The sequence below is a fragment of the Adiantum capillus-veneris genome, chromosome 28 (genome assembly GCF_014529385.1).
Source record: "Adiantum capillus-veneris isolate H3 chromosome 28, ASM1452938v2, whole genome shotgun sequence".
Taxonomy (NCBI): Eukaryota; Viridiplantae; Streptophyta; class Polypodiopsida; order Polypodiales; family Pteridaceae; genus Adiantum; species Adiantum capillus-veneris.
Window position 1 is genome coordinate 102,111,649 of NC_140958.1, and position 27,710 is coordinate 102,139,358.

A 27,710-nucleotide genomic window follows, 5' to 3' on the forward strand; every position below is an offset into this window, starting at 1 on the left:
GAGCTTGGGCCAACACCAATGGGGCAAATAGCTCACACAATATGGGTAAAATAAGCTAGATACAATCACAAACTAGAGCAGAAACTTCGCTCATAGGAGAAACTTACACAGAAAAACAGCAAGAAAAGAGTGAGGAATTTGGCAAAATGGACAGTGGGCATTAAATAAACAGGCAACAGGCAAAGGACATTCCAAGATCTCTCATAATCTTCTTGGCCCGAACATAAAGACTATGCGCTGCTGGAAAAAAATCTTCCTGGACACATGAACATTTATCTGGATTCTTTGAGTCAAATGAAATGGAGTGAATTGAGGGCCATTTTGATCATCCATTAAAGCCAACCATGAAGCTCCCAAGAAGGCACACCTGACTTATCCTCTGATTTTGCCAAAATTTCAGCAGCATAACATCATAAATGGCTCAAAAGACCAAAACACTAGCCATCATAACTCAGAAAAATTTTGGCAGAGTTTTCCCAGAAGTAGAGCAGTAGGAACCCAAAATATAGAATGTATATGTATGCATAAACTGTCAACAATAGAACTCGAGCATCAAACAGGAATCACTAATACATAGCCTATGGCGAGGTCACGAAAAGGGTGCTCCAGCTACCTATATCACCGAAAGGATCTCTACATTTGAGAATCCCCCAGCTCAATAAAAACCTCACACTATCGACCGTCACACGAAGGCTAATGCAAATCGCGTATAGTCAAGTCTCAGAAATGACTATCTTCCAGACCAAGTCTCAGAAATGGCTGGGACTACCAAATACAACCAAGTAAGGCTCCACAAATGCGTACAATGGTAGTTTCGACAAGTAACGTACAACCCAGTAGACAATGTGCTCAAGCAGGCGCTAAATGATGCATACCCACAACTGCAAGTGACATCACTGCTAGTATATCACTGTACTCCAGCTACCTGTAGCTGTGTGAATCACCTGTACTTGTACCTGTCCCTGTAACCTGTAACCTGTAATCTGCAACCTGCAACCTGCAGCCTGTAAGCCCGAATCTCGAAGCTTGAAGCTCGAAGCAGAAGGTACTCGAAGAAGATCCTCCGTGGGGGCGCCAAAAGAATGTGAGCGGGATGAAAACACACACAACGCCTCTATAACGACCCGACACACACTCTTGGGAAGATACACACACACACTATGGGGCACCACTCGGCTTAGACAACACACCTGGCCGAGACAGGGAACACACCTCTGGAGTGAGAGGAGAGAGACTATCCACTTGCCCACTCCACACAGACACGCACACACACACACACACCCAAAAAACTCAGCTCAAAAGAGGATAATTTTTTATGTTTAGATACAATTGAGCTTGGGCCAACACCAATGGGGCAAATAGCTCACACAATATGGGTAAAATAAGCTAGATACAATCACAAACTAGAGCAGAAACTTCGCTCATAGGAGAAACTTACACAGAAAAAAAAACAGGAAAAGAGTGAGAAATTTGGAAAAGTGGACAGCGCCATCGCGTCCGGAACGGCCCAAAACCCCAGTCTACAATGTCAAAGTGCTCAAATCCGACCTCGGATGAGCAGTTTACGGCCAAAACAGACTCCAAAACCCCCAAAAACACATCTGCGGCTGTTCCTCCTCTCTTCTCCATGTTTTTTCTGGTCTTCTCTCTGTTTTTTCAGTTCCCACACTTAGCTTTATTAGTTGGGCACCCTTGGCGTTTTAGATGACCTCAAACGGATGCCGAACAGGCCAAAAACTGACCTCGCAGTGCATAGTTGTCACCTTTTTTGCATCATCCGCACACCTGGCACTCATTTCTTTTCAATAATGCGTCTCGCAACCACGTGAAGTGGCCCCAAAAAGTGGTCCTAATGATGACCTTTCTGCATAACTCTCACAAGAAAACACCACTTTGTGTCCGTATTCATCCACGTGCAAATATTGACCCCGTTCGGCCTCCTGACGCCACTCGATGCCATCTGACGCACCTGCTTACCTCATGTCGTCGGCCCGCGGATAGCTTCCTCAAGAAGTTTTACGCGCTACCAACCCCTCCTTATTGTAGAAAAAACACAGTGGTACTGGTAATAGTGAAAATCGATGCACTATGTATACCCTGTCCTACTTGTACAGATGTGGGCCCCACGTAACCACCTGGCTCTGAAAAATGGGCAATTCTTTATTTGATGCACCATGCATGTATATGTACATATGCGCAATACCTTGCTCCAGTCAATATCTCTACTTTTGGGATGGACTGATTACATGTTTGATTCACCCCGCTGTATTTGCTTGCTGTTCCGATTAGAGATCAAATCATGGGTCATTAGTTCTTTTTTGGACTAGACTAATTCATGAAAGGAGGTAGAAAGGTGAATCTTTGGGTCGATATCTCTACTTTTGGGATGGACTGATCACATGTTTGATTCACTGCTATATTTGCTTGCTATTCAGATTAGAGCTCCAATCATGGGTCATTATTTCTTTTTTGGACTGGACTGATTCATGAAAGGAGGTAGGAAGGTGAATCTTTGGGTCGATATCTCTACTTTTGGGATGGACTGATCACATGATTGATTCACCGTTGTATTTGCTTGATATTTCGATTAGAGCTCCAATCATGGGTCATTAGTTCTTTTTTGGACTGGACTGATTCAGGAAAGGAGGTAGGAAGGTGAATCTTTGGGTCGATATCTCTACTTTTGGGATGGACTGATCACATATTTGATTCACCGTTGTATTTGCTTGCTCATGTTTGAGTAGATTGAGGTTTATTCCCTTCAGGCTTCACTACTACGCTTGTGTGTGATATTGATTATAACACTAATGTTTGGTTTGAATAATACTTGACAGAAGAGATAGCATACTGAGCTACAGCGGGACCTGCGGGCCAACTAATTAGCCCGGCGGGCTACAAGCCGGTCTCCAGGTCTCCCTGGAGGTCAAAAAAGATGAATGTCAATTAACAAAATCTTTGTTATTTTGCATTTCTATTGTTATTAACCTAAAATTACAGTGTGATCACGTCATTTTGAAATCCCTGGCACTGAAGAAGCCGATGTAGAAAGCTTCTTCAAAGGCCTGGAGGTGATAGGATGGCAAAAACATGATCCTTTGATAGAATGCATGTATCACCTCCTTGGAAGGCTGACCAGACAGATCGTAGGCACATCTGTAAGTATCTTGAAAGAAGAAGATACTGGCTGTCGCCTAGCCCGGTTTGAACATCTCGAAGACTGCCAAAAGGGTTTTGCAGATCTTTCTCATCATAATGCAAGATAAGTCAGGTGAGCCAGTGAACAATTTGATGGTGCCCGTTAGGGTTTTCACCATGTATTTAACACTTATTCACTCACCTGCCTTCAAGCCTGGCAGCTTCGGATAGTTTAGCCAAGTAGGTTGGCTTCTTTGTAGTAGCTCCTGGACCTTCCACGTCCGCATCCTTGGTAGAGGGCAGAAACTTAGGTTATCTCTGATGACTTTTGGTGCCTCGATCTACCAGATGGATAAGGTACTGTGGATACTTCGTTAGCCATGCCTTTCTCCACGTGGGCTAGGAGTCGACTATCAACTTTACCCCTTTAGGCTTGGAGATGTCTGCTGTGTACAGTGGCATTGTTGGATCTTCTCTGATCCTCTTGTTGATTGTAGCGGCTTCGTACTTTAGCAAAGGATATGGGAGAGGGGGCTGTAGCCATTCTTGCCGAAGGTTGCTGGCATGTATCTTCTGAATGGTCATGGATTTAAAGACCCTCTGCTCTCATTCCAAGGCTTCTTTGGCCATTTCTCTGATTTCCGCTTCTATTGCCTTTCACAGCTTCTCCTCTTCTTCTTGTGTCAGATCTTGTGGCTCTTGAGAGGGTCCTACAAGGATTTCCTCTTGCATGGGTGTGTCCACAGGATCTACCACATTTTCTAGATCTATTCCTTCCATGGCTACTGGCCCTGTGCTTGTCTGCTATTCTGCCTACTGGCCTCTCAGCTCTTCTATCTGCTTTTGGAATGTATGTTTCTCTGCTTCTACTTGTTCTCCCATATTCACGAGGAGGTCGTTCAAATCGGCATTGATCTTCTCCGCTTCCTTTAGCTTTCTCTTGATGTTTTCCAGCTCATCCTGCATTGCCTTGTGCTCTTCTTCCATGCGTGTTTGCATGACCATTGACCCTTCTTCCATCATCAGCCTTTGCTTCTTCTCTAAGGTCAACTCCTTTTGGAGATCCTTCATTTGTTCTTCATAAATCAGACTCTCTGAAGTGGTGTGAGTCGAGCTACTAGCTCTGACTCTGGCAGGAGATGATCATAGCCGTTGGATGGTTTGATCTTTAAATTTAAGCTGGTCCTTGAGCTCAATGACCTCATCGTGGCTAGCCTCATGCTCTATTTCTACCTTCTCTTTGGCATTCCGCATGGCCTCCACTTCCTTGGACTCCTCATCAAGTTTTCGGGTTAGGTTGTCCCTTTCCCTCTCTGCATCTGTCAATGACTTGCTAAGTTTTCTATATTCCTCTTCGGCTCCTTGTAGTCTTTGAGCTGCCTCCTGATTCTCACTTTCCATCTCTTGGCATCTTTGCAATGCCTTTGCCAGACTGGCTTGCAGCTCTGCTTCTCTCTCTACTATCTGCCTTTGGATTTTTTTTTGTAAAGTGTCGACTTCAAGCTTGATCTACACTTCAGTGTCTTTGAGATTAGCCATTTCGCTTTCTATGGCCAATGATTGTACCCGGAGCCCGGTTAGCTTGGTCATCATCACATCCCAATCATTGGTGGGTGGGTGCAGGTCCACTGTATCAGTGGCCATCTCCTTTAGCTCCACTAACCGCAGGCTCTGTCAAATGCGGCTGTGGGAGCCTCTTCTTTTGAATATCCGGCAGCTAGTAGGTCTAGAAATGTGTTATACCTTTCTTCATTTGGCTCTGGCTACTCACTTTTGGGTTTAGCTTCTTCTTTTTGCTCTTGTTCTTGGATCTGTTCTTGCCTTGACTCTTCTTGATCTTCAGGTTTTCCTTGCTCCTCTTTATGTTGAGTTTGTGGAGGGCTACGAGGAAGTGGTGACGGCGGTGGGCTGGACTCAGGGCTGGACGGTGGAGTTGTCAACTTTTTCTTGAAATCCCAGTCCGCCGTTGTCTTCCTCTCTCTCGCTCTTGGCCTTCCTGCTCCTCTAGCAGTTGCCATCGGACTTGCTCCACTTCTGCTTCTGTAAATGGTACATGTGGGATATTTTCCACCATGGCATCCAGAATCTCAAAATTCCTAATATAGTCTTCAAATCTGTCTCTGTGCACCCTTCGGGATGATCCCAACATTGCTTCCAGTGACGGCTTCCAAATCTCGCTCAAATCCCCCTTGAGGGCTCTTTCGGCTCTGAAACTTTACATCAGCCGCTCTAGCCGTGCCGCTCTCTATGACTTTGTCTCTTTGAACGGCACTTGGACGCTCTCTTTCTTTCCTTTCTTCAACTCTGGCTGCTCTTCTTGCACGGTCTCTAACCGGCATTTCAACCTCGTGGCAACCCTTGGTGCTTTAGGTTGTTCCTCTTCTTTATCTTCCTTGAGCCTTAGCCAGTCATTTTGTGATGGAGGGTGGGGCCATCTTCCCTTGGCGTGCAATGCCCCATAAATCACTTTCTTGATTAGCTCGCCCGACATAATGTAGGTGGGGTTCTTGTTACCCATCTTCACCATATTGTCATGTATATAAGCTGCATAACTGATTACCTTCGGCTTGCTTTTCTGCATTGCCCAAGTGAAGGTTGTGGCAATTGCTCCAGGTGACATTCTGTACTTTTGTGGCCGCTTTGTACACATATGGAAATAATGGTTGTACAGCTGACTCATGATTGCCACTTTAGGGTTGGCAATGTCTTCAAAGGTATAGTTGCCTTTCTTTTCTGTGTACACCTTCACTTCGTCTCTTCTTTTGGTTACACTGTCCCCTTTGTTGGAGAGGTCTAGTGCAACTGCCACTACTCTCTCTGTGATTAGAATCTCCGTGTCCGGCTTGCCCTGCAGATCCGTAACGCGGGCCACTCCATCTTCTTTGATTATCGTCACAAGTTCTCGTACTCTTTTTATGTCGGTTCCTGCCGGCACAGCTTCAAAATAATTGTGGAGATCTATTTTCTCCAGATACTCTGCCATCTTGCTTCTAACGAACTCATTGAGCTCCCACGGTAGCATGGGTAGCTCTATTACATTTCCTTCAGTGTCTTTGAACACGCCTTGGTAGATCTTCAGATCATTTGACTCTAGCAAGTCCTCTTGGATCCATGTGTTAGTTGGCTTTAGAGTTCCTTCTGGGATGACAAAGGGCTCTACTCCTTCCAAATAATCTTTTATGGTCATCCTTGTCTTCTTTGCTGGTGACTTTGCGGCTGCCATAGATCCTGTTGCACTCAGTAGTCCGAAGTTAGCGTTTTTTCCATATAGCTGAGAAACCGAGTTTTAACTATCCAAATGACTTGAAAATTGAAAATAAAACTTAAAAGGAACTTGTGAAATGGTGCATGTGCTCACAGTACAATTCTGGCAAAAATTTATCCTTTAGACATCCTACGTGTAGGATGTCTTTTTCATCAGATTTTGGTGATACTTGGCATGCTGGTGGTCCTTGGCATGTGCAACATGGCTATATGATTGGAATTGGGTTTGGGCATCAACATATGGATTTTTGGGAAGATTCAGGCTTTAGGCTCACAAATTGGGTAGAATGTCCACAACATGTAGCAAATGATATCCAAATGGGTTGATAATTGATATATGGGCTCCTTGCACCATGGTAATGGCTCCCATGATGTCATTTTTTGCACAGAAGTTCAAAAACATGCTGGAGATATTCTATGCATAGGATGTCTATTTCATCAAAATTGCTTGAGATTTGTTCTGTGGGTAGCTCTTGGTATCTGGAACATGGCCATGCTCTTGGATTTTGATTTGGACAAGATTTGGTGTTGGTAAGACCATGTGTAGTGTTTTTGGGCTCAAAAAGTGTATCTTGGAGGTGTTGGGGGTCAAAAATGATTAGAATGGCTTCAAACTTGATATATGAGCTCTTGAAGGTGATATGAATAGATCTGGAATGGAAAAACATCCTCTGTAGGCCAAAAATGTCAAATAGACATCCTACGCGTAGGATGTCTACTTCATCATTTTTTGCAAGTGACCACACAGATTGGTTGGCAATGTGCCCATCACTGTATTGTGCAAATTTCATGTGATTTGGACAAGTTTTCATAGGTCTATGTCCCATTATTGCCTCTGTGCCCTGACTTTGCATTTTTTCATGCATATGAGGCCAATTTTGGTCCAAATGTGATGAAACTTGATGGCTAGCATGTAAAGGCTATTTAGAAACTTTGTGCAATGAAAAATTTTGGGTTTTGTGCCTAGAAATGGCCTTGACACATCCTACGCGTAGGATGTCTCTTGATGAATTTTTTATGGAAACTACTACAGGTGTCTGCCCTTAGTTCCCCTGAGTCCTTTTAAGCCTAATTTCAACAAAAAAGTCAAATGGATAGAAAATAACTCCTTGTGTGGATTTCAGAGCCTCCGAGTCGTTTTCTGACTTTTGGTGTGCTTTTCGGCGATGAAATTTCTTGATGTTGGTCTCCATAGCTTCCCGATCCCTTGGGGATCCTTGCCGTATGGTTTTTGTCGACTTTGGCTTCACCGGAGCTTCGTTTGGCAATTTGTCGCTCTAGAATCACCCATGGTTGTGTTTACATGTCTTTGATGACTTGTGGTGGTCTACCACCATAGGACTTGGTTGTTGATGGTCTAGGAAAGCCGCTCGTGAAGTTTGGTGGCAAACGGACATGCGGTTTGGCCGTGAGAGCTATTTGATGCTTTGTGTGTCTGATACTGTTTCTGAAGTTTAGTGCCGCTTTGGGTCACCTTTTGGTCATATGGGCTACATAGACTTGTTGAGCATGTCGAGATGCTCTTACCCATGAATTTTGGTAGCATTTGGGCGCCTCTCCATGGATTTCCCATTTGGTGGCCTCTTGCGGGGCTCTAGGAATTAGGGTTTTTCTCGATGGTTTTCTACTACCTTTGGGAATCCAAGACTGGTCTCCTATGCTAGGGTAAGGTGCCGATGGAGTCTCGTTGCCTTTGGGTTAGCCGTTAGGTGGCCACTTCTACTTGTAGGTCTCTACTGCCCGTTTTTGGTGTGAACCCTACTCTAGTTTTCGCGACACAACGACAAACATGAGCAAAAATCTCAAGGTGGTGAGCCTACCCCTCATGTCTGAAGCCCGTTGGGTAGTCATGCGCGTCATAGAAGCTACTAGAAGTTACGTTCGCTCTAAGTGGCAGAAGCTCTCTCTCCAAGGTCAATAGTGGAAATGAGCTAACAATGAAGTGAAAATTTCTTAAAATGGAGGTCTCCGAACCACTTTTCATGAAATTTGACATGTGTTCCTCACTTCTTGTGATGCGGTTTAGGCTCAAAAATTTCTTGATTTGGACTCCATTTGCCCAGTTTGCAAGAAATTTGACGTTTCGGTCAAAATCTGGCCAAATCACGCTTTCAGCTCCAGTCTCATGAATGCACCCCCATTGTACCATAGATTTTCCTATATTCAGTCATCATACCCATATTTTTTGTTTTTCATTACGATCGTTTTTCACCTGCTTTTTGTATTTTTGAAGTTTTTCTACCGAAAAATTCCCAAAAATCATAATAAATCAATAACATCACCGCAAAACATTATATACACTCACATGCAATTTTTATGGCCGGATTTCTCTGTTTTACTAATATTTTGCCCGAAAAGTGGCTATTTTTACTTATATACACACACCTAGGGGCTCGATTTGGCGTTTGGTCCCATATACTTGTAAATTCATGCTGTATAAGAGCATATGTACTTGGGTTAGTCCAGAAAATTTCGCAATCAAACAACAACCCTTAAAAATAGTCGATATAAGCAAGATGCTTATTGGCATTCACTGTCGAGGTTTACTGTTTGCTTTGCAAGTAAAAGTTGTAACTCTACTGCTCTTTGTTTGATTTTCTTTCTTGAAAAAGTTGCTTGCTTTGTTGTTACTGTCGATATGGCCGTAATAATTGCCTTGGCTAGAATTGTCTTGGCCGGAATGGCCATAGATTTTGTCTCTTTTGCTTTCCATTTGTAGCTTTTCTTTGGCGGTTTTTGTGGGTTTATTGATAATGCCATGGTTGCCATAGTTGTGCTCTTGATTGGCACCCACATAAATCGGTTTATCGGTTTCATATGGAGTTGTCTGGCGTCCGATGTTGCTTGTACTGAAGGGAGTTTCTGTTGGTTCGGTTTTGGTATCCAGATGCGAGTTGTTTTTTAGCATTTTCTTTGGGATCCATATCTATTTTATTCCCTTCGTTCTTGGTTGAATTATTTGCTTCTGTTGAATTCCTCTGTTCTATTTTTGTTTGTCTGCCATGTCATTTCTATCCTTCCTCACCCATACCTATTTTTCTCGTGTTGCTAACTCTGATCTATTCACTGCGGTCGGTGACTTCTTATGCATGTACTTAACATGGTTGGCAGTTCCTTGTTTTTTATCCAATGATTGCCTTGCAGGCAGCTGATTCTTCCGGGGTTGCTGAGCAAAGGATATTACATGTTGTTCTTGTGCATGCTGAATTTTGACTGCATTTGCATTCCAATCTATCTGCACATTGTACTCTTTTAGCCAAGGTTGTCCCAACAACATTGAGTGTTGTGTGCTATCATCCTCAACCACATAAAACTTGTGTGGGTAAATATATTGATGTATTTGTACATGCAATATAGTCCATCCCAATGTTTTAACTGAATGTGATGTACTACTTTTCAGCATTTGTGGTGTAGGATGAAGTTGACCTGTGGGCTTGAGCTGTTTGTATAATCTGTAAGAGATCAAATTTGCTTGAGCTCCAAAATCAAGCAATGCCGTCGATTCAACTTGATTGCTTCCCACTTTGACTGCAATTATGGGCTCCACTGTGTCTTCATCAAAATTCGTTAGTCAAATGGCATTGATTCACAACAGTGCTCCGCATTGTTGTTGTTGTCGCAAAAGTATTCTTTTTGCAATGCGTTCTTTTGCTTCTGCTTGAGCATCTTCTCGTACCCTCTGTTTCTCCTTCATTCGTTGTTTTTCTTGATGGATTTGTTGAAGCATATCCTGTGTTAGTGGTAAATGATATTTCTTCAATCGACACCCACTAATCCAATTTGGCATTTCTTCACCTGCTAATGTAGCAAGATTGACAGCGCCGCTCTCTGATAGGTCACTAATCACAAAGGGTCCCATCCCTCGCTTTTTAAGTTTCTTGGCATGTTGCTTTAAGATATAAACAAGTACATAATCACCTGGTTTGAACTCTTTCGTGCGCACATGCTTGTCAAAAAACTCCTTTTGTCTTCTCTTTTTAGCATAGATCGAAGCTACAGCTTTCAAGCGAAGTTCATCTAGCTTTTCAAGATCATCTATTCTTGAAGACAGCTCATGCCCTGTTCATTCTAAGCATTTCATTACTCGTAGAGTTGGAATTAAAAACTCGATGGGTAGTGTAACATTTAGACCAAACACCATGTTGTACGGTGTCGTTCCTATCGATGTTTTGTAAGCTACCCTGTATGCCCATAGTGTTGAGTATAGCTCTTGATCCCAATTTGTTCTTGACTCTGATACAATTTTAGTGAGAACCGTGCATAGTGTTTTATTTGTGGCCTCAGCTTGTCCATTTGCATGTGGATGTTATGGAGCAGATTTTCTATGTATGACCATGAATTCCTCTAGCAGATATTCAATGACTTCATTAAGAAAATGTGTTCCTCGATCACTGACAATTTCTATTGGTAAACTGTATCGTACAAAGACATTCTCATACAAAAATTGTGCAGTGGTTTGTACATCTGCTTTTTGTGTTTCCTTGGCTTCCGCCCATTTCGTGAGATAGTCCGTGGCCACAATGATATATTGGGTATGGGTGTGATATGCAAGGGGTGAAATAGGTCCCACAATATGAATGCCCCATTTTGCAAATGCCCTTGCTCCCATCATTGGCCATAGTGGCATCTCATCTCTTTTTATCGCACCTTGGTGTGCTGACATGTGTCACAACGCTTTACAAACTCTTCAGCATCCATATGCAATGTAGGCCACCATATTCCTGCAGTTAAGACAATTTTTGCCGTCTTATCGCTGAAAAATGGCCTCCACTTATTCTTCCATGTGTGTGTTCTAGAATCAGCAGGTATTCACTTTCACTTGCACATATTTTAAGTTGATTGTCCTTTCCTCGCTTATAGAGTTGGTTCCGAATTAACTGAAAATCACGAGCCTCCAACTCTATAGCCCTTTTTTGTGCTCTTGTTATGTTTTCAGGAAATGTCCTTGTGGTTAAGAAATCAATGATATATTGACTCCATGCAGGTGCAATGTTTACCTGAAACAATGTCGCGTGATCCACTGGTTGTTTGGCATTACATATAGTACAATTGGTAACATAAGCCTGTGTATCCGGGATACATAGTTGGCCAATAAACCCCTAACTATTTCAGTCTCTAGTGTGTTTTCACTGTTGAACAATGAAATGCACAATCCTGGAGATAACACTCGAATTCCTTTGGATTTATACATAATCGTAGAATTTGGTCCGATCCTAGATGATACAGCTGCCCTGCAATCAACTGGAAGTTTTTTGTTTGTCTGATTGTTTGTTGTTTGGATTTGTCTTCCGTGTTATCAAACCTACCTCCAAAGTAAAGAACGCTAACAATTTCCTGAGACCATTTGGATATCATTTCAATATTGAAAAGATAAGCATCTGGTATGTCATCATCTACTCCTTCAGGAGCTTCCCCGTTGTGTAGCCTTGAAAGATGATCTGCCCGTAGATGAGTTTTACCCTTTTTGACCACCAAGTTGTGAAATCAAACTCTAGCAATATAATAAACTAGCGTACAATCCTCCCTGTATTGCATGGTTTATTCACCAGATACAAAAGAGATTGATCATCTGTGAAGAACACAAATTTGTTTGTGAGCAAATAATGCTGAAATTTCTTTACAGCATAAATCATTCCTAACCCCTCTCTTTCGGTGGTTGTGTAGTTCTTTTCCGCACTATTTAACTGTCGGCTTGCATAACAAACTGGAAAATCCATTGTTCTGTCTCCTGGTTGAGCCAGAATACTCCCGATTGCATATGCAGATGCATCAATGTGAACATGGAATATCTTTTTCCAATTTGGTGCTTTAAATACGGGTGCTGATACAAAGTTTTTTCTTTAGTTTTTGGAATGAAGTTTCACACTCCTCAGTCCATTCGAAATTGACTAACAAATGATACAAAGGTTGTACGATGACTGCATACATATATATGAATCTTTGATAATAGCTGTCGTGTCCCATGAAGGATAGCACTTGCTTCGCATTAGTAGGCCTCGTCAGATCTACTATGACTTTGATTTTGTCTAGGTCTATGGTTATGCCATTTCTTGAGACAATGTGCCCTAAGATGCGGCCTTGCCTAACCATGAAAATACACTTCTCCGTGTTAAGACAGATTCGATATGTCCTGCATTTTTCAAATACCTTTTGCAAATAGTCAATATGTTGCTAATGTAGAAGAGAGTGTACACAAAGATCATCCATGTATATTTCTAAGAATATTCTCAAGTATTCTTTGAACTCGTGCGTCATTAACCTTTGAAAGGTAGCTGGGGCAAACGTTGTTTTGTGTTGATTTTCTGTTGCAATTGCCAGTTGGTTGTATCCTGAAAACCCATCTAGAAAGGAATAAGCCCGCTTCCCGGCCACCCTCTCAAGTACATGTTCTGTGATCGGCAAGGGATAATTGTCCCTTATGGTGGCTGCATTTACCATTTTGAGGTTTACACACACTCACAGTTTTTCGTTCTTCTTGGGGACTACCACAATGGGTGACACCTAATCTGTATGTTCGATTTCATAGATGAATTCATCATCCATCATCTTGTCAATCTCCTCTTTGATTCGTTTAGCAAATGTGTCATTATATGTATAAGGACGTTGTTTTCTAGGTTTGGCATCTGATTTCAAAGGAATTGTATGTTGACATATAGATGGATCAAGTCCTTTGAGGTCTTTGTAGGACCATGCAAACACATCTTTATACATTTTGGGAAGTTGTGTTAGCAGTTCTTCTTCTTCAGGCTCTAAATCGGTTGCTATATAGACCGGCTGAGGCTTCTCACCTAGTTCAGCGAGGTCTATCCGGTTGGTATTTTCCAGCCCATCGTAAGATTCTTGGTTTTTTCTTTCCCTCACTGGTGGTGTCATTATGATTTTTCTGTCCTGGATGGTAAATTTCCGATAGTGTGATGGTACATTCATGTTTCCTTTTTTCTGACTCTCCTTTACCATCACTTTCTCCCTCAGTAGTCCATACCTCTCATAAAGACCATTTTAGTTCTTGGTATTTCTGTTTACGCTCCAGTTTGGTCCACTCTTGGTCTTTCGTTGTTTCTGTTTTTGACTTTTGAGATTTTTGTGATTTTGTTTCTGTTTTAGCTTTCCGTACTTGTCTTATTTCCTCTCACGTTCCTTCCCTTCGAACTTTTGGGAATCTTCCTGATATTTGATCTTTTATAGAATCCCCTGCTTTTACAAGCATTAGATAGTGAGTTTTATCTTTGATCCTGGGCATCAAGTTCTCTCTTGCTTTGTTTTCTGCTCGTTTTCTCCTATAGCGTTCTTGACGTCTAGGGTGCTGATTGGAAAAATCATAAAACTTGATATTCTCTGTTTTCTCCCCACGCTCACTTGAGTTGTCTGAACACTCATTATCTGCATCGTTATTGACCTTCAGATTCTCAGAGGAGTTATAAAACTCTTCTTGTTCTATTGGTTCTACCATCTCATATCCTCCTGGTATAAGGCTTACCATGTAATAGGGTAGCACATCATAGCCTTCTTTATCGAAAATTTTTGTTGTTGGACTATCTCTAATGGTACAGACATTCAATGTTGCTAGTATGTGTTCGCATTCCAGAGGTTCCAAGGCATCTTCAGGAAAAGGTTCCATTATATAATCCTTGTCCTCAATCGCTCTCTCTAAGATGCATTCCTCTCTTTTTAAGCTCCCACAATGTGAAGCTCCGCACATCCATAGATCTTTTTGTTGTCCTAACCATGCTGGGAGTTCCGATCCTGCCAATGTAGCTGAATCAAACTCTTTCACTGGTGTCTGGTGCACATCTTTGTAACTATGGTCTTTCAAGTGAATTTTGGTTGTTGTCTCACCATGTCTGAGGTATATGTGGTCGTAACCCCAATCCTGGACCATCTTTAATTGTCGCATGAATGGTCTTCCCAAGATGATCTCATAATTGTTCTTTTTGTCGAAATCAACTATTGCAAATGTATGCTCATACTCGATTCCGCACGAAGTGACAATCACTTTTTCTAAGAGTCCTAGAGGCTTCTCCATGAACCCATCTACCAATTGCAATTTCATTCTGGTAGCTCTCAAAGCTGGTTTTTCCCTTTTTTTCCAGATTTCCTTGGTGGCGATAACAACTCCTGCTCCACTATCAAGAATAGCTTTGGAAACTACTCCTTGAAATTCTACTGGTAGAGTGGTGTTTCCATCTTCTCCCTCGTAATACTCTCCAACCTTGTTTAATGGTGTTGGCCTAGTGTTTAGTTGAGGCGTGTCCAATTCTCTGATCCCTTCCTGAAGCTTCGAGGTGGGGTCTTTCACTCCAAATTTTTCTAGGCATTTGCCTACTGTGGTCCACATGTTTGGTCGTAACCTTAGGAGTTCGGCTAATGTGATTGTGCATGCCACCGGGGTGGACAATAACTCAATCAACCCTTGTGAATCCATCACTTTGTTAGAAGAAAGTCTTTGAGATGGGATTGCTCTCACCTGAGACTCGGCTTCATACTCTCCTAGGTAAGAGGGTAGAGTTTTCAGCGAGTCTGGTTGGCTGTGCCCTGAACTAATTGATCCCTGGTCTCCCCCTTGTGAATGTATATCAAAGTTCATTTGTGATCTTGCCTCAAATTCTTCAATAGGAGGTAAGATCTCATTTTTCTCTTTTCTCGTGTTGTTCATGTGGGAATTTTCCCTATTAGCTTCGTTGGCTTCACGGATTTGCTTCCACAGATCATCTAGACCTGTACAATCCTTACCCATTTCTGCCAATGTTTTAGGTTGGAACCCGTCACTTGCCTTATCTGTTGTATTTGGCACTACGATAGGCTCTCTGCTAGGTTCATAAGCATTCATAAGTGTTTCCTTCGTTTCTACTTGTTCCTCTAAATTTGGTTTGATAGAGGTGGGAGTTGGTACTTCATGCCAATTTGCAGGTTTACCCAGCAGTTTTTCTATCAAAGATTGAGTTGTTTCAATCATCTTTTTACACATTTTCAACATCTGTTTTTCTATTTCAGCGTATGGATAAGTCATCCATCTTTGCTCTTGGGTTTAGTTCTTTTTTAGTCTGGATTCGTAAGCTTTTAGAAGTGCATCTAACTACTCATTTACCTTGTCTACCAGTATTGATCCTCCTGATCCTGCACTTTTGGGTTCTGCTATTTCCTTGGGTGCTATAGTTGCCGCAGTGTGTGAGCTTAGGCTAGCTAGATCCTCTAACCGCTCTAATCTATCCTTTGTGTGTTTTAACTCCTCGGAGAGAGACGTTTGCTCTCGTTCTCTCCTGGCTTTCATAAGCTCTTTTCTAGCTTTCCAAGTGCTTCTCTGATTTTTAGTTTTTGAACTTGGGGAATCGGTTTTTGGCTCTTCAATTATGGGTTCGTTCGTCATTCTTTGCGCTTGGGCTCGTGTCACTACCTAAATAGGTATTATTGTCTCGCTTTCTGACCCTCCACTAGAAGGCACTGCTTCCAGCATGTTCAAGGTAGTTTTTTATCCTTTGCTTGGGTTCTTAGGGCAATCCGGAATCAAATGAGTAACTCCACACTCGGTGCAATATGCGTTGACTCTAATGATTTCATCAAGAGGACAATCTCTTAGCCAATGGTCTCCACCACACTTGTAGCAGGGTCCTTTAGGCTGTTGAGGTGCTCCTTGAGCTCCTCTTTGTTGATATGCATGTCTCTGTCCACCCATGCCTCCGTTCGCTATGAACAATAATGTTCGTTCATTCAAGCTATATCTTCCTTCTCCTGCTGCCTGTGCAGCGGTTGGTGGTCCTGCACTTCCCATCTTGCTCCATGGTTCTGGTGTTGAGGGTTATTCAGGTGGATAATGGAAAACATTTGCAGCATATCCATTGGGATCTTCATAATATGCATGCATAGGCACCAAAACCTTCTCTTCTGATTTGGTTACGATTGGTGTGTATCTTATGCCGACTGGTCGTAATCCTGGTAGGGGTCGTTGTTTCCCCAACACTGGTTGTGGTCTTTCTACAACTACAGATCCTGGTAGGTTGCCTGCTTGATACCTAGGCATCGGTGGAACTTGAGGAGATACTACCTGAGCTTGGGGAGTGTAAGGTCTCTCTCTCACATATCCCTTGTTATAATAACATTCTTTCGTCCCATGATTTGTCCACTTTTGTTCAATAGCACACCACTTGGGTTGTTTAACCTGGGGTTTGGCGTACAAGTTAATCTTTTTTAGCACTTCCTCCACAAGCTGCTCCTGGCTTACAACTACTTTCCCTTTCGATGCTGTCTTAGAAGACTTGCTTCCACTTTGTTGCGATGATGAATCGTCGTCAAGATCCTTGAACTCACCCTCTTTGTAGACCTCACATTTGTCCACAAGGTAAAGAGCCTCTTTAGTTAACTCATTCAACGTCGTGCTCCTTTTCATATGTAAGTCCTTCTGGAGATCTGCATTCCTTAGTCCTTGGATAAATATAAGTATAAGTCTGGACTGAGTTGGCAGTTCTTCCACAGGGGAGAACTTAACATATCTTTTTAGTTGTAGGGTTTCCTTTCGCACAGATTCTCTGTCTTTCTATTTGAATTTGTGGATTTGTGAGACTGTATTATGAGCTATCCCCCTTTGTGAGAATTCCTTGATAAACTCGTCAAACACCTCCTCCATAGACTCAAAGTCTCTACGCTCCACAGAGTCGAACCAAGTAGCAGTGTCATCCTCTAGGGTTAGTCCAAACCCTGCAAATTGGGTAGAGAAATCTAACACCTCTTCCGCTCTAATTACACGCACAAAGGCTGCTACATGATCTGTCGGATCTATGTTTCCCCTGTATTTGTTGTTTACCCATTTCTACACTTGAGAAGGTTTAATTCTACGATGGTCCACAAATCTCATCATTGGATCTCCTCGTCCCATTCTATATATCTTCTCTGCCCTTCTGTAGTAGGATGGTTCCTCTCCCAATGGTGCTCCTAAGCCATAATTTCTAACAGTTCTTATAAGAGATGGTTCATCTCTTCGAACTCGTTGTATGGGTGGTCTTCCAGGCTTTGTTGACCCTTGTGTCTTTGGCTTACTCTCTCTCTCTTGTAAATCCCTTAGCCCTCGTGCAGCTTGATAACCATCTCAATTTCGGTCTTGTTCTAATGTTCAGTCTGTCGAAGCCATGCCTGCAATGATGGCTGAGTTGCTGGTTGGTTTTGGTTGTTGAATATCTGCGGTCGTGTAGGATGTGAGGTCGCATCATACTCCTCTGAAAAGGGATTTGGCGACTTGCTAGGGGTGTAGGTGGCTCTTGGCACTTCATCAGGGGCATATGTTGATGCTCTTGGAACTATTGCTTTTTCTACCTCCTCTGGGAGAATACATTGGTATTCTCGCCCGTACCTATCAACAAAAACTATATCCTTCCCCATAGCAATTTCATAAGAGAATAGGTAAAGAAACTTGTCTTTGCTTAACTCGTTTGGGTATGGTTCTTTGCAGCGAAAGTAAGAGACTATTCCCTCACTCTCATGCTTGTAAATTCCCACGTTCTCATTATAAGTTCAGATCCTGGTTGTTTTCTTATCATACATAAAAATTCCTCCAGGTCGATCAATGTTTGGAGGCGGTTCTTGAGTTTCTGAAACCATTTTCCCTTTCGCCACGTTATCTCCATATTTGTTGTAATCTTCAAGGTTACTAACTATCAGATAGTGTTCCCCTTTTTGTTTCGGAATCTGTCTCCAGCATCATAGACTCGAATTATCTCTAATCTCTGAGCCGGCCTTTCTTCAATAAAAATACACTTGCGTCCTCGATAGTCAGAATAAACTAGGGCTCCCCTCGAGTTTGTTCCTTCTAAGAAGATCATAGTGAACTTGGAATCATTCAAAGGATTTAGGGAGGTGCTTCCTCCTGGCATTGATCCGTCATAAGTGAAACCTTCTGGCTATTGACTACCCATCATGAAGAAGGATTTGTCTGATGAAGTGTTAGTATCACTACCTTCCTCAATAATCGGTGCTAGTGGATCTAGCCTTGCCTGAGTTACACTCTCCTCGGTGGACACTAAGCTACCTTGGTCACCTACCACCTTTTGGTCTTTAAAAATGTATCTTCCTGATCTTATGTTGGACGGGGAGCGACTCACACACCCATGAACTGCATGCAAACACTACCTAGATCAACATCATGTCAATCGAGGACACAGATGACACGATAGGCACACAGAGGAAATCTCTTAAGCTTGTCAGACTGAGACCATCCTACACATACAACACTCAAGAAGGACAACTAAACCACAATCAAGAACCTCACTGCTCTCAACTACACCACCTAGCCACATACACACATACTAAAGGTAACTCGCCTAATCATGCCAGATTCATACGAAACTTAAGGAACACCATCCCCTCACTAGGATACACCTGTCCCTAAGCGTCTACACTCAAAATCCTCACTCTAAACCCATCTGCGGAAAACGCGTAGGATGACAGAGAAAAATTTTGAAAGTGCCCGAAACTGAAATTTATGAGTACCTATGCGTAGCTTATGTCGCCACGATTCTATAGACTACTAGCACGCAGAAAACAGACATCGTTTGATACACTTACGACCACAAATAGCTCGTAGATGCGTCGACATGTGCGCTTCGTCTCACGTGGAATGCTTGGCGTCGTCGTGTAGCTCTCCTTGAGACTACAACAATGGTGCAGTCCGATCTCCAATGTGTTGAGGGATCCGGGTGTAGCGAGAGGATGAAGCTCATGCTCACTATCTTTCTCTCTCACACACAGTAGACAACAGCGCTAAAGTTTGATTATGATAAAAGTCTCCTTACAAAATGACCTAGGTACCTTATATACTAAGGCTACCTTAGGTTTAACATAAAATGGGGTTGAAAGGGTCAAATGGCTTTGTATTTACAATCTGGAAGTGCCATTGCACCTCGGCTTCTGAAACTAGAATAACTACTCATTACAAATGACGTTTATATCCATAATCCGCAGCATTTCATAACTCGCAAAAGATAAGACTTTGGTACGAAACTTGAGTTATGTTGTGTTGTTGACCCAGCGGTCAACATTCTGCCCTTCTGCGTTCATGTCATCCCCGACATGACCTGATTGTCGATGGCAATGTGGTCTTTGCTGTCGTTTTGCTTCATCTATTGCACTGCTTGTAACTTTGTCGAACCACAACAAGAACTATGATCCATTAGAGCGGGCATCTATCATCATAACCATTCATCTTTTGAGATCCTCTGATTACTTTTATGTCTGCTCTTCTTCATTGGGGACTTCTTTGTTCCTATGCAATCATGTTGTTAGTGTTGTCTGTAGCTTTGTCATTGTATGCCATTCTTCGACTCGCCATTGAGGAGAAGTATGCTATGATCTGAAATTGATGCTCCAATTCATTTGTCAATTTATTTGAGTAGCATTTCCTTATTGGTGATGTAGAAGGAATATGTACAAGAGGATGGTGATAGGTGTCCTTAGATTAGGGTCTAAAACCTGGATGACCAAAGGGAAAAAACCCGGTGGGAAAAAAATTGCCTTTGGTATACGCTCTTATTGAAGTTGAGCTGTTGAACGTGAAGTACATGTTCATGAAAGGTGAGTGCTTGGGTGAAACACGGAAAGAGTGCCTGATGCAAGTGCCAATTATGGGACACTCTATATGCATATGAGAAATTTGTCAACAAAAGCATGCAATGTGAAAGAAGGAGATGATGGGTGTTTCGAGGAATAAATGTAGCACATGTGACATCAAAAGATGTCTCAATAGCTTCCACCTTTCCAAGAAGGGTTTTCGATGTAGAAGTTTCTCCACTCGTATCTCACTGTGCTCAGTACGTGAGTGTCTTTTGGACCTTCTCCTTCACTTCACCAGACTTAAGTACTTAGACTTCGACTCTTTTGCTCACCTATACCACCATGAGCGACACAACGTAAATATGCTCAACTCTTCCAGCTTGAGCAGTACCTAGAATAGCTAAGACGCTTAGACCACAGAGAATATTACTTGAAGTGTTGGGACTAACACCTCACTCATTTTGTGATGTAGCTACTCGACTCTGACTTGTATGACTTGTTGGTTGCATGTTGACAGTGCTTTGTGACAAGTTCTTCGGCTGTTGTAGTGGCTTCTGAGACATACTTCGTGAAGTTTCATCGTTGCCCTGCACCTTCTTCTCTTTGTAGTGCTCAGGCCTCTCGTCAGTCTTTTCTTCATGTGGATTATGGATTTTTTAATTTTTTCTTAATAATAAACAAAGAAAATCCTAAAACAACTCAACAAAAGAAAAATCATTCAAATAGAAATCTAAATGTTATGTACACTATACACATGTCCCTAGGGGCTCATATATGGATTTTGTCCCCATACTTCTATGTAACACTACTATGAGGGCATATACTCTAAATTTTGTCAAAAAAAATTATCACAATAAAATGCAAAATTCAATGCATCTCACAAAACATTTCCCTCTAATAGTCATAATGTTTAGGTCCGCATTCAGAATGCCTCCCCCCTTCCTATTTGGAGTCCTCCTTTATGACAGGGTATCGCAAAGGGTCTGTGTTGTGCTTGGGCAATTAAAAGTTGTGCCTATGCAGGCCTTGTAATGTAGCCCTATTATGCATACACAGTCAATGCATGGAAAATATTTATGTTGTGCAGGATGTGGGTATAAGCAATTTGCTTATTGGCATTTGTTGGTGAGGCTTCCTATTCTAAGCAATTTGCTTATTGGCATTCGTTTCTTGATTGAAGCGACTTTCTCTCTTCTAACTGTATTGTAATCGTAGGAAGAATTGTAAGAATTCAAGCGGCGATGCACTGACAACAGTTTTGTTGTTTTTCTTTAGGACCCATTTCTTTGCGATTCTTGGCTGTTTTGTTGTTGATGCTCGTTTGGGAACCCATACTTGCCCGTGCTTCGTTTGTGTTTGAAGAGACTTCTTTGGGATCCACCTTTTTGTTGTGTGAGTCGACAGTGGTCTTTGCTTCAGCCCTTGTACGCTTGGTTGGGGACGGGATTTAGGCTTTGAAAGTTGATACTGTGGGTGTTTTGGAATCCAAATGAATTCCTGACTTTTTTGTGCTTGAATCAACTTCTTTGGAGCCCAAACCTGACTTGTGAAAGCTTGCGACTTTGTGATATTCTTACACGTTCATGCACGCTTTCCTTGTTTTTTTTTGGTGTTGGATCTTGTGATTTGTCATTAGAGATCTTTGTCTTCTTGATCCATATCTGTTTTTGGCCGATCTGGCTTTTTGGTATCCAGATTTGTCGAGCTTTTTGGCTTTGACTTGTTGTCCTGCTCTTTTGACCTGTCATGGTTGTTGCTGAAGGGGTTGGTGATAGTGATGGTCTGAGTTGATGATAGGGGATGTCGTAAGATTCATCACTATCGCTACTATCCTCAGCAAGGTTGACTTCTTGTACTTTCCCTTGATTTTTTTGGCTGGTAGTGGAAAGTTACTGTCTGTTTGCTCGTGGGTGGTAGTTTCTTGGAGGACTTTTCTAGCCTATTGATTAGAGCATTGTTAGCTGGTTGCTCTGGTCGTATTCCTCCTAGCTGAGTCTTTGCATCCTTATTAGGATCCATGTATGAGGATGCTTGTGGTGGCTGTGTCTTCATGGACTTTGGAATCCACTTTTGATGCACTTTATTCGTGTAGCGAAGACATTGATTCCCGGGTCATTGATCTTCTTGAAGATCGAAGTGTTCTACAGAGTCATAGAGCTTGTCCTCTTCTTCATATTTTGATTCTCCACATTTCTTTGTTTGCTCCTTATTTCGAGAGTTTGTTGATGTCTGGTTCTGTTCGTTTTCCTGGATTACACTCACTGCAAAATAAGGAACGAAATCATAGCCATTTTCATCACAAAACTTTGTTGTGGGAGCATCCTCCACGGCGCACACGTCCAGAGTAGCCAAGATGTGTTCCCATCCAAAAGGCTCTAACTCTTCTTCAGGAAATGGTTCTGGGATATAGTCCCTATCCTCCATAGCTCGCTCTAGGATACATTCCTCATGTTTCAAGCTGCCACATTGTGAAGCTCCACACATCCACAGTTCTTTAGGCTTACCTAACCAAGCTAGAAGTTCTGATCCTGCCACTGTGACGGAATCAAACTCCTCAACCGGTGTTCTCGTCACATCCCTATAGCTATGGTCCCTCAAGTTTATCTTTGTTATGGTTTCCATATGTCTCAGGTATATATGGTCATAACCCCAATCTTGGACCATTTTCAATTGTCGCATGAATGGTCTTCCCAGAATGATGTCATAGTTGTTCTTCTTGCCAAAGTCAACAACAGCAAAAGTGTGTTCATATTCAATGCCACAAGAAGTAACAAGTACTTTTTCTAGCAGTCCTAGGGGCTTTTCCTTGTGTCCGTTTGCAAACTGTAGGGTCATTCGTGTGGATATCAAGCCAGGTTGTCCCCATTTTTTCCAAACCTCTTTGGTTGCAATGGCCACACCAGCTCCACTGTCAAGGATTGCCATGTTTTTACACCATTGAATTCCAAAGGAAGGGTGGTGTTTCCATCTTCTCCCTCGTAATACTCGCCCACCTTGTTTAATGGCACTGGCCTAGTATTTAGTTGAGGCATTTCAAGCTCTTTGATTCCTTCCTCGATTTGAGTCATTGGGGTTTTTACACTAAATTTCTCTAGACATTTACCCACATGTTTGGTCTTATTCTGAGCGACTCGGCTAACATTATTGTACAGGTGACTGGGGTAGATAGAATATCTACTAGCCCCTTTGAATCGATGGACTTGTTGGGAGACAGTCTCTGTGAGGGGACTGCAACCACATCTGACCTGGTCTCGTACTCTCCCATGTAGGACGGTAGTGTTCTTAGCGAATGGGATTGACTATCCATAGATTGTACAGATCATTTGTCACCCCAATACGATCACACGTCTAGATTCATTTGAGATCCAGCCTCAAATTCCTCTATTGGTGGTAGAAACACTCCTCGTTCATCACCAGTCTTGTCTACTCGTCTTCTTAGGTCATCGGCTTCATTGGCCTCTCTGACTTGTTTCCACAATTCGTCAAGAGCATCTACCTCTTTACAATCCTCAGGTATAGCTTGGTGAAATCCCTTGGAAGAGTTATCCGTGGTATTCAGTACTATCCTTGGTTCTAATGCTAGGTCTTTTAGGTTTGGTCTGTGATCATGACTAGAATCTGGCTCTTTTACTTCCTGGTTTGGTGGGATTACTTGTGTAGGCATGATAAGGATCCCATCCTCAGGTTTTGCAACTCGTGGTTCTAGTAAAGCTTGGGCTGTTTGAATCATTTTCTTGCACATTTCAAACCTTTGCTTTTCTAGTTCCGTATAGGGATATGTCATCCACCTGTGTTCTTGGGTTTGGTTGTTTTTGAGCCTCGCATCATAGGCTTTCAAGAGGGCATCTAATGTCTCATTAACCTTCTCTGCCAACACAGATCCTCCTGAACTAGCACTTCTCGGTTTCTCATCCGTGGATGGTTCTTCTAGAGGTTTAACCATCTGTGTCAGAGAAGGTGCCTCCTTTTCCTCATGTTGTTTTATCTTCTCCTCAGCTTCGGTAAGCTTCTCAGCTAGGGATTTTTGCTCTCGTTCCCCGCGTGCTTTCATCTTAGTCTTTCTAGCTTTCCAACTATTTCGTTTGCTCTTGGTTTTCTGACCAGGTGCATATGTCTTTGGTCCTTCATCTGTCTTTGAACTCATGTCACTTTCCATGTTCTTTGTCTCTAGATTCTCATCAGCTTTCTTTTGAGCTTGTGCTCTCGTAACCACTTGAACTGGTACGACATTTTCATTTTCTGAGCTACTAGGTAACTGAACAATCCCTGATACATTTGTCGTGATTTTCCTGATTTGGTTTGGTTTTTTCGGGCAATCGGGGATCAAGTGAGTGATGCCACACTCAAGACAATAGGCATTTACTTCAGTGATCTCCGTATGAGGACACTGTTTGACCAAGTGGTTGTCACGACTTTTGCGACAATCTGTCTCTGGTTGAGGAGATTCTTTTAGCATTTTCTCTTGGCTATAAGCAAGCTTTGACCTAGATAAGTCGCTATTTGCAATGAATCGCAATTTCCTTTTGTCCATTTCATACCTTCTTTCTTTCGACTGAAACCCAAGAGGTGGAGGTTGTACCGGCCTCACCACTCCATGTGTCTCTCTAACATTTTGTTGCTCCGAAGGGTAGTACCCACTTTGGTTTCTATACCACATTGTAGCTGGTACTAGCGTTGGTTTATTTGATACTTCCATCATTGGCACGTATCTCATGTCTACCGGCATTCTAGCCCCTGGTAGCGGAGTTTGTTGTCCTAAGACAAGCTGTGGCCTTAAAACTCCTACTGGTCCTGGCGCATTCCCCGTAATGTATCTAGGTGGAGTAGGTGCTTCTAGAACAGGTTGTACATACCTTTCCCTAGCATTTTCCATGCTATAATAGCACTCTTCCCCCGTATGGTTCGTCCATTTTCTCTCAATTTCACACCACTTCGGCTCTCCTGAATTAGACCTTACAAGAGGAATCAACCTCTTGACCAAGTCGTCAAAAAGCTTTTCTTGATCAATAGGTGCCATTGGCTTGGCAATGGACTCACTTATCTGTGAGACACTGTGCTGAGAGGATGTGTCATCTCCTTGACTCTCTAAGTCCTTTTCTTTGTATGCCTCACAGTTATCCACTAGATAAAGAGCTTCTTTGATCAACTCGTTTAGCGTCATCCTCCTTAGCATATGCAGATCCTTCTGAAGGCCCGCATGTCTCATTCCTTGGATAAAGATCAGCATCAGTCGTGCTTGTGTAGGTAATTCCGCTCTCGGATAGAGCTTAACATATATCTTGAGCCGTAATGATGCTTTGCGTACTGATTCATCCTCTTTCTGTTTGAATCTATGGATTTGCGAGACCGTGTTGTGAGCAATGCCTTTTGGCGAGAATTCTTCAATAAACTCCTCAAACAGCTCATCTAGGGTCTCAAAATCCCATTTTTCCACCGAGTCGAACCATGAGGCTGCATCATCTTCTAGACTCAATCCAAATCCCGCAAATTGTGTCGCAAAATCTGAAACTTCCTCCGCTCTAATCACTCTTCTAAAAGCCTTTACGTGATCTCTCGGATCCTCATCTCCGGAGTATTTTTTGTTTACCCAGTTCTGGACTTGGGATGGTCTAACTCGTCGATTGTCTACAAGTCTAACCAGAGACTCTCCCAATCCTTCTCTCGTTATCGCTCTTGAAGGGAATCTTGGTGGCTCTCTTCTTGGAATTCCTATAGGAATTCTCGTGTTTGGTGGAGGCATTTGTGGTCCTTCATTGACCAAATATCCACCTCTTTTTAGTACAGTTTGTGGATTTGTGCTTTCTACAAATCTGTATTCTCGTCCATACTTGTCGACAACTATAGATCTCCATTGACAATTGACTCCGTATGTGTAGACATATAAGAGCTTGTAATCCGTTATCTCTTCTAGGTATGGATCTGAGCACCTATAAAGATTGACCTCATTGTCGTCAATGTATCTATATAGTCCTTCACTCTCATGACCAATCATCCAAACTCTCTCAACAAGATGGGTCTTTATCAATTGCAAGTTTGGAAGATCCATTGTGGGAGGATATTCCTCTATCGTCGGGATCTCCAAGCTTGTGTAAGCTACGTTTGAATCTAGGGTAGACATGATTTCTGGGCTTAAGAGCTTTTGCTTGGTTCAAGTAGACTTAGTCCACTGTGTTCAAGTGCTTTGGTTAGGGAAAAGTGGAAACTATGTCCAAAACCGCAACCGTTTCGTCACAATTCTCGCAAATTGTCGCTTTCAGACACCCCTGACTTCCGGATGAATTTTGAGGCCTCAAACGATGTTTTTTTTTCAAAGTTGAACTAATTATTTAGGTCAAGTTTTGCTCTAAGATCTGTAGAGCCGCTCTCAGGCTACGTTTTGATATAAAAACTTTTCCGATCCGATAATGTTTGTGAAAGTTATGGCCAAAACAGTGAAATGCAGTTTAGACTAGTCAAAATGAGTCCAAATTCAATTTTGAAAAAAAATATTTGGGATCTCTGTGAGACTGTGAACACTTTTGTATGGTCAAAAGTACAGTTGGACCCTAAAACTGGCCTAGAGACATACTACGCGTAGGATGTCTATATGCTCAGAATTTAACAAAATTTGGTCCAGAGACTCCCCTTAAGTCCAACAACACAATGGTATGCTCAGAATTTCATTTGGATGTCAAAAGTGGCCTTGAGACATCCTACGCGTAGGATGTCTTTTTGCTCAGAATAACTTGAAATTTTCACCCCAGCTTCTCCTTGATGTGCTAATCACAGTGGTGTGCTCATAAGTTGGTTTGGAGTCCTAAATCAAGTTGGAGACATCCTACGCTAACTGCTCAGATTTTGTCCAAACTTGCATTGTAGCTTCCCCTTGATGTGCTAAACTCACAGCTATTTTTACTTTTTGATTCTGACACCTATAGGTTGGTCAAATGATCCAGAATCTGTTCCAAAAGCCTGATGTCTGTCCTGATGAATTCCTAAGTCAAATCAACTCCAAATTGGACCAAAATTGACTAGGAGGCTTGCCTAAGGCTAAACAACACCCTGCTATGTCCACAGTTTGAATTTGGCCTCTAAATCATGCCTTAGACATCCTATGCGTAGGATGTCTAACTGCTCATAATTGCCCCAAATTTGAAACATAGACTCTCCTTAAGGTGCTGATCATTGTGGTGTGCTCATAAGTTGGTTTGGAGTCCTAAATCAAGCTGGAGACATCCTACGCGTAGGATGTCTTTTTGGCCTGTTTGACCCCAGACTTGTCCCACAGCTTCCCCTTGATGTCAGCAACCCAATGCTATGCTCAGATTTTGGTTTGGATTTCAAAAGATCCCAATTTTAGCTGTTCTAGTCTTTTTCAGTCAAAAGTGCTAAAGTCTGCTTAGGACCCCCTTTTCTTCCCCAAATGAGATGAAAACTCACTCAGTCACTCAATATATCATGCAGATTATGATCCTGCAGTCATCCTATGGTTTTGGTCTTGGAATAATGCCTTGACACAATTTGGGTAGGATGTCTAGCAATTTCAGTCTATATGGCCTTATCCTGTCAAGATATGGTCAAGTTCCTCCTTCCAGGTGAAAATAGGGTAAAACCTACCTTCTGAACACACTGGTCAACTCATAATTTCAAAATTTCCACCAGATCACCTTGTAGACATCCTACGCGTAGGATGTCTACTGCTGATTTTTTGAGACTGAAGTGTCCCTGATGCTTCCTTATGCTCTCAGCAAGTGCAAGTATGCTTCACAATTGCAAAAACATGCAAAAATCACTCAATT